This window comes from Tamandua tetradactyla, chromosome 1 (assembly GCF_023851605.1).
Source record: "Tamandua tetradactyla isolate mTamTet1 chromosome 1, mTamTet1.pri, whole genome shotgun sequence".
In the NCBI taxonomy this organism is placed as follows: Eukaryota; Metazoa; Chordata; class Mammalia; order Pilosa; family Myrmecophagidae; genus Tamandua; species Tamandua tetradactyla.
This window is the reverse complement of record NC_135327.1, coordinates 208,464,887-208,472,702: the sequence shown is the minus strand read 5'-3', so window position 1 is coordinate 208,472,702 and position 7,816 is coordinate 208,464,887.

Sequence of the window (7,816 nt, the reverse complement as noted above, 5' to 3'; positions counted from 1 at the left end):
TTGACAAGTGCATTTCCTAATAAAACTTATGTAGATAGTTGATTGAACAACATAAGTACATGGAACGTTTGGTAGGACATGAGATTTTGTTGGATTGTCCAGATTGATGTCCTGATGAATCCCAGAGTGATTTGATCAGTGAGTGGAAATGTATTTACAAAATCCCCTTCAGGGAATGGTGAGAATGGGGGAAAATTCAATCTCCCCAAGTTGAATTCTTGATATTCTCACAAGTAGTGTGGATAACCAATGTTATAGGCTGAACCCCCAGTCTTGGGGTTTGTTTATATGAAACTTAACCCCACAAACGATAGGTCAAGCCTACTTAGAATTAGGCCTAAGAGTCACCCCCAAGAGAACCTCTTTTGCTGCTTAGATGTGGCCTCTCTCTCCAGACAACACAACAAGCAAACTCATCACCCTCCCCCTGTCTACATGGGACATGACTCCCAGAGTTCTGGACCTTCCTGTCAACATGGACAGAAATCCCAGAATGAGCTGAGACTGTGCATCAAAGGATTGAGAAAATCTCCAGAGTGAGCTGAGACCCAGCATTGAGGGATTGAGAAAAAATTCTCTACCAAAAGGGGGAAGAGTGAAATGAGACAAAGTGTCAATGGCTAAGAGATTCCAAACAGAGTTGAGAGGTTGTCCTGAAGGTTATTCTTACACATTATTTAGCTATCACCTTGTTATCCAAGATGTAATAGAGAGGCTGGAGGGAACTGCCTGAAAATGTAGAGCTGTGTTGCAGTAGCCACGTTTCTTGAGGATGATTGTATAATGATATAGCTTTCCCAATGAGACTGTGTGATTGCGAAAACCTTGTGTCCTATGCCCCTTTAATCTACCTTGTGAACAGATGAGTAGAACATATGGAATAAAAATGAATAATAGGGGGAACAAATGTTAAAATAAATTTAGTTTGAAATGCTAGTGATCAATGAAAGGGAAGGGTAAGGAGTATGGTATGTATAATGCTTTTTTTCTGTTTTCTTTTTATTTTTCTGTTGTCTTTTTATTTGATTTTCTGAATTGATGCAAATGTTCTAAGAAATGATCCTGAGGATGAATATGCAACTATGTGATGATATTGTGAATTACTGAATGTATGTAGAATGGAATGAGTAAATGTTAAGAATGTTTGCATTTCTTTTTTGTAATATTTTTTTAAAAATTAATAAAAATCTAAATAAAAAAGGAAAAAAGTGTTTAATTTAGAGGAGTTCCCATTTATTTATTTATTTCTTCAGTGCTCTTGCTTTGGGTGTAAGGTCTATAAAACCGCCTCCAATTATAAGATTTATAAGGTATGTCCCTACATTTTTCTCTAACTGTTTTATGGTCTATACCTAATGTGTAGATCTTTGATCCATTTTGAGTCAACTTTTGTCTAGGGTGTGAGATATGATTCCTCTTTCATTCTTTTGCATATGGATATCCAATTCCATAAGCCCCATTTATTGAAGAGACTGTTCTGTCCCAGGTGAGTTGGCTTGACTGCCTTATCAAAGATCAAATGTCCATAGATGTGAGCATCTATATCTGAACACTCTACTTGATTCCATTGGTCAATATATCTATCTTTATGCCAGTATCAGGCTGTTTTGATGACTGTAGCTTCATAGTATGCCTTAAACTCAGGCAGCAGAGACCTCAGGCTTTGTTTTTTTTCCTCAAGATACTTTTATCAATTTGGGGCACCCTGCCCTTCCAGATAAATTTACTTATTGGTTTTTCTATTTCTGAAAAGTAAGTTGTTAGGATTTTGATTGGTATTGCATTGAATCTGTAAATCAATTTAGGTAAGAATTGACATCTTAACTATATTTATTCTTCAAATCTATGAACACAGTATGCCCTTCCATCTATTTAGGTCTTTTGTGATTTCTTTTATCAGTTTCTTGTAGTTTTCTTTACATAGGTCTTTTGTCTCTTCAGTTAAATTTATTCCTAAGTATTTTATTCTTTTAGTTGCAATTGTACATGGAATTCTTTTCTTGATTGCCCCCTCAGATTGTTCATTACTAGTGTACAGAAACACCAAGAATTTTGAGTGTTGATCTTGTAACCTGCCACTTTGCTGTACTCATTTATTAGCTCTAGTAGTTTTGCTGTGTATTTTTCAGGGTTTTTGACACATAGTATCATATGCTCTGCAAACAGTGAGAGTTTTACTTCTTCCTTTCCAATTTTGATACCTTGTATTTCTTTTTCTTGTCTAATTGCTCTGGCTAGAACTTCCAACACAATGTTGTATAACGTTGGTGATAGTGGACATCCTTGTCTTGTTGCTGATCTTAGGGGGAAAGTTTTCAGTTTTTCCTCATTGAGGATGATAGTAGCTGTGGGTTTTTCATATATTCCCTTTATCATTTAAAGGAAGTTCCTGTATATTACTATCCTTTGAAGTGTTTTCAACAGGAAAGGATGTTGAATTTTGTCAAATGCCTTCTCTGCATCAATTGAGATGATCGTGTGATTTTTTTGGTTTGATTTTTTGATATGGTGTATTACATTCATTGATTTTCTTATGCTGAACCATCCTTGCATACCTGGGATGAATCCTACTTGGTCAGGATGTATAATTTTTTTAATGTGTTGTTGGATTCGATTTGCTAGAATTTTTTTGAGGATTTTTGCATCTGTATTCATTAGAGATATTGGTCTGCAGTCTTCTTTTTTTTGTAATATCTTGTCTGGTTTTGGTATGAGGGTGATGTTGGCTTCGTAGAATGAGTTGGGTAGCTTTCCCTCCTCTTCAATTTTTTGGAAGAGTTTGAGCAGGGTTGGTACTAATTCTTTCTGGAATGTTTGGTATAATTCACTTGAGAAGCCATCTGATCCCGGACTTTTCTTTTTGGGAAGCTTTTAAATGACTGATTCAATTCCTTTACTTGTGATTGGTTTATTGAGGTCATCTATTTCTTCTTGAGTCAAAGTTGGTTGTTCATAACTTTCTAGGAAGTTGTCCATTTCATCTACATTGTTGCATTTATTAGCATGAAGTTGTTCATAGTATCCTGTTATTACTGCCTTTATTTCTGTGGGGTCAGTGGTTATGGCTCCTCTTCCATTTCTGATCTTATTTATTTGCATCCTCTCTCTCCTTCTTTTTGTCAGTCTTGCTAAGGGCCCATCAGTCTTATTGATTTTCTCATAGAACCAACTTCTGGTCTTATTGATTTTCTCTATTGTTTTCCTGTTCTCAATTTCATTAATTTCTGCTCTAATCTTTGTTATTTCTTTCCTTTTGCTTGCTTTGGGGTTAGTTTGCTGTTCTTTCTCCAGTTCTTTCAAGTGGACAGTTAATTCCTTGATTTTTGCCCTTTCTTCTTTTTTGATATAGACATTTAGGGCAATAAATTTCACTCTTAGCACTGCCTTTGCTGCATCCCATAAGTTTTGATATGTTTTGTTTTCATTTTCATTTGCTTTGAGATATTTACTGATTTCTCTTGTAATTTTTTCCTTGACCCACTGGTTGTTTAAGAGTGTGTTGTTGAGCCTCCACATATTTGGGAATTTTCTGGTGCTCTGCCTATTATTGATTTCCAACTTCATTCCTTTATGATCTGAGAAAGTGTTTTGTATGATTTCAATCTTTTTAAATTTATTGAGACTTGCTTTGTGACCCAGCATATGGTCTATCTTTGAGAATGTTCCGTGAGCTCTTCACAAAAAGGTATATGCTGTTGCTGTGGGGTGTAATGCCATATAAATGTCTATTAAGTCTAACTCATTTATTGTAATATTCAAATTCTCTGTTTCTTTATTGATCCTCTGTCTAGATGTTCTGTCCATTGATGAGAGTGGGGAATTGAAGTTTCCAACTACTATGGTAGATGTGGCTATTTCCCTTTTCAGTATTTGCAGTGTTTGCCTCATGTATTTTGGGGTATTCTGGTTCAGTGCATAAATATTTATGATTTTTATGTCTTCATGTTTAATAGTTCCTTTTATTAGTGCATAGTATCCTTCTTTGTCTCTTTTAAACATTTTACATTTGAAGTTTAATTTGTTGGATATTAGTATAGCTGTTCCTGCTCTTTTCTGATTGTTATTTGCATGAAATATCTTTTCCCAACCTTTCACTTTCAACCTATGTTTATCTTGGGGTCTAAATTGTGTTTCCTGTAGACAGCATATAGAAAGATCCTGTTTTTTAATCCATTCTGCCAGCCTATGTCTTTTGATTGGGGAGCTCAAACCATTAACATTTAGTGTTATTACTGTTTGGGTAGTGCTTTCTTCTACCATTTTGCCTTTTGTATTTTATATGTCATATCTAATTTTCCTTCTTTCTACACTCTTCTCCAGACCTCTCACTCCGTCTTTTCATATCTGTCTCTAGTGCTCCCTTTAGTATTTCTTGCAGAGCCAGTCTCTTGGTCACAAATTCTCTCAGTGATTTTTTGTCTGAAAATGTTTTAATTTCCCCTCATTTTTAAAGGACAATTTTGGTGGGTATAGAATTCTTGGTTGACAGTTTTTCTCTTTTGGTAATTTAAAAACATCATCCCACTGTCTTCTTGCCTCCATGGTTTCTGCTGAGAAATCTACACATAGTCTTATTGGGTTTTCCTTGTATATGATGGATTGCTTTTCTCTTGCTGCTTTCAAGATCCTCTCTTTGTCTTTGACCTCTGACATTCTGACTAGTAAGTAAGTATCTTGGAGAATGTCTATTTGGATCTATTGTCTTTGGGGTGTGCTGCACTTCTTGGATCTGTAATTTTAGGAGTTTCATAACAGTTGGGAAATTCTCAGTGATAATTTCTTCCATTAGTTTCTCTCCTCCTTTTCCCATCTCTTCTCCTTCCAGGACACCCACAGCACATATATTTGTACACTTCATATTATCATTCAATTCCCTGAGTTCCTGCTCTTATTTTTCCATACAGTTTCTGTTTCTTGTTGGATTTCAGATGTTCCATCTTCCAGTTCACTAATCCTAACCTCTGTCTCTCGAAATCTACCATTGTTGGTTTCCTTTTTTTTTTTCATCTCTTCTACTGTACCTTTCATTCCCATAAGTTCTGTGAATTGTTTTTTCAGACTTTCCATTTCTTCTTTTTGTTCATCCTTTGCCTTTGCCTTCTCATATCCTGCCTCAATTCATTGATTTGGTTTTTGATGAGGTTTTCCATGTCTGTTCATATATTCTGAATGAATTGTTTCAGCTCCTGTATCTCATTTGAACTACGGGTTAGTTCCTTTGACTGGGCCATATCATCAATTTTCCTGCTGTGATTTGTTATTTTTTGCTGGTGTCTAGACATTTAATTACCTTAATTAGTTTATTCTGGAGATTACTTTCACTTATCTTACCTAGGGTTTTCTTGCTAGATGAGTTTGTTGTCTATCTGTTCTTTGACCTTCAGTTCAGCTTTTTCTGGACCTCTAGCTTAGGTTTTGTTTAACAGAGGATAATTTTTCGGTTCTTGTTTTCTTGTTTCTTGCCCTGCTTGTTTGGTACCTTTTCCCTCCCCACCGTTAGCAAGGTCTATGTAGGTATTATAGACTCCAGCCAAGTTTTCCTGGACTAAACTGGCCTCCTATCAGGGGGAAGGAGCCACCTGCATTGGTTTTCCCTGAGGGTGAGACCCAGCAGGTTAAAAGCCTTTCCTGTGAAGTCTCTGGGCTCTGTTTTTCTTATCCCGCCCAGTATGTGGTGCTTGTCTGCCTGTGGGTCCCACCACCAAAATGTGTCGTGGTACCTTTAACTTTGGCAGACGCTTTCTGCTGAGGGCATGGTGCAGGCAGAGAAGAGGTTGTAGGCTGGTTTTAATGGCCTCAAATTGCCAAGCCCTGATGTCTGAAATCCTTGAGGGAGGCAGTCCACCTGAGTTGGGCTTCACCCCTTCCCAGGGAAGGCACAGGTGTGAGATATCCCTGAAAGCAGTCCATTTCTGCCTATGCCTGGGGCAGTTGCAGCATGAGAAGTCTGGCCACTGAATCCAGAGGAAGTGAAGCCTCCATAGAAACAGCCTCAAAAACCTCTGTTCCTCCCCTTTCCTCTTTATCCATTAGCCCAATGAGCCACCTCCACCTTGGCCAGGTTCACCTGAGCTGGAGGCCTATTTTTATTAGTCAGAATTTGTTAATTAATTCCACAATAGGCATTTAATTGGGCTTCTGGGAAATTTCCTTTCCTTTTCCCTCTGGGAAGCAACCTGTGGGGGAGGGGCGATGATCGATGTGGCTTGGGGAACTCACAGTTCTGGGGAGACTCACAGCCAGTCCAGCTGTTCCAGACAGGGGTACACTGTGTGTCTGGTCACTGACATGGCTCTGGGAGCTGTTATGTACTGTTCTGGTTATTTAGTAGTTGTTCTGGAGGATGAACTAAAATGCGCATATGCTAAGCTGCCATCTTGGCCACACTCCTACTTATATTTTTAATATGTGTTATTCATCTGTCCATAAGGTAGATAAGAGAACCATCATTCAGAAGGTATTCACAATCACACAGTCACACTGCAAAAGCTATAGCATTATACCATCATCTTCAAGAAACATGGTTACTGGAACACAGCTCTACATTTTCAGGCAGTTCCCTCTTGCCTCTCTGTTACACCTTAACTAAAAATGTGATATCTATTTAATATATAAGAATAACCTCCAAGATAACCTCTCAACTCTGTTTGGAACCTGTCAACTATTGACACTTTATTTTGTCTCATTTCTCTCTTCCCCTTTTCTCAATCACTCTGTGCTGAGTCCCAGCTCATTCTAGCATTTTTGTCACATGTTGCCAAGAAGGTCCACACCCCTGGGAGTCATATCCCATGTAGAGAGGGAGAGGACAGTAAGTTTGCATGTCATGTTGGCTAAAAGAGAGAAGCCACATCTGAGCAACAAAAGAGGTTCTCTTGGAGGTGACTTTTAGGCCTAATTTTAAGTAGTCTTAGCCTATCATTTGCAGGGTTAAGTTTCATATGAACAAACCCCAAGATTGGGGGCTCAGCCTATTGCTTTGGATGTCACCACTGCTTATGAGAAAATCAAGAATTCTCCACTTGGGGAAGTTGAAATTTTCCTGTCTCACCATTCCCCCAAGCAGACTTTGCAGATACTTTTTATTCATGGCTCAAATCTCTCTGGGATTTATCAGGGCATCAATTTGGACAAATCTACAAAATGTCATGCCCTACTCAAGGGTCCATGTACTTATGGTGTTCAGTTATGCCATCCATATAAATTATCTTAGGAAATTAGGCATGGATTTTATTGGGACTTATGAAAAGGAGATTCTTTCTGATGGTGGTCTCTTGGAAAATGGAAGTCAGTGTTCCATAATGGATGGGGAGTGCAAAGGACAGTTTATAAGGATTTAAGGCAAGGATGTGACAACAGTGGTCAGCAGGATTTTGTGACACAGGAGACTGGAGGTTTGTTTTCAACAGTGATCAAGGGGTGGGGGAAGTTTTAATGCTTTGTGCATGATTCTATCTGCACAGTCTTCCTCCCTCCCCCTGAGGAGGTCTGATGACTGTTAATTTCTGTCCTGTACTGCATAAGATACATGCAGTAACTTATTCTCAATATGGAGGGGGACTACGGGCCCCAGTTCTCCACAACAGAAACAATTCAAAATGTCCATCAAATGAAGAAAGGGTAAACAAAATGTGGTATATCTACATAATGAAATATTAGCCATAAAATGGGATGAAATACTGAGTTGTGCTAAAATATGGATGAACCATGAAAATATACCAAGTGAAAGTAGCTAGTCACAAAGGGCCACATAATGTATGTTTCTATCTTTATGAAATCTGTAAAATAGATAAATCCATGGATATAGAAACTAGAC